Genomic DNA, 673 nt, shown 5'->3' with positions numbered 1-673 from the left:
CACATAAATTTAATTTATTTTATTTTAAAAATTTTTTTACATATATACTTGTATTAATCAAGTTAATACAATGAGAATCCATTTTAATTTTTTTGTTAAGTTTGATCGAACTAAAGTGAATATAAAAAATCAGCATGTCTAGCATAAAAAATTAAAGATTTATTTATCCTTTTCTCAAATTATTATTTATATTTACCATCTGAATAATTATTAAGAAAATTTTAGTTACATAAAATCTATGACGCACACGAGTTAAGCCCCACTTTGGTCCCTGAGATTGGCGAGTTGCACTGATTTAGTCCTCGAGATCCCAATTGCACTAAATTAGTCCCCCAGATTCGAAAAAGTGCACCACGTTAGTCCTTCTCCCAATTTCCGTCACCGGAGCACTAACGCCGTCAGTGACGTGGCCATTTCTTGCAACGCTGGACCCAATGAAACGACGTCGTTTCTAATTTGGCGCTAATCATCCCTTTGAACGACGTCGTTTATATGTAAAGGGAAATAAAACGTTAGGCACTCCTTTTTGTTTCTACTCTTCGTCTTCTGCTTCTCCATGAGTGACGCAGAGAAAAAAAAAGCTTCTCTTCCATGAGTGACCCAAAATAGCAACTGGTGGCTGCAAAAGGATTTGTTGAGAACATTGGAACACAACGTTCGCTGTGCAACTATC

This window comes from Arachis duranensis, chromosome 6 (assembly GCF_000817695.3).
Source record: "Arachis duranensis cultivar V14167 chromosome 6, aradu.V14167.gnm2.J7QH, whole genome shotgun sequence".
Classification (NCBI taxonomy): Eukaryota; Viridiplantae; Streptophyta; class Magnoliopsida; order Fabales; family Fabaceae; genus Arachis; species Arachis duranensis.
Note: the sequence above shows the minus strand (reverse complement) of the source record.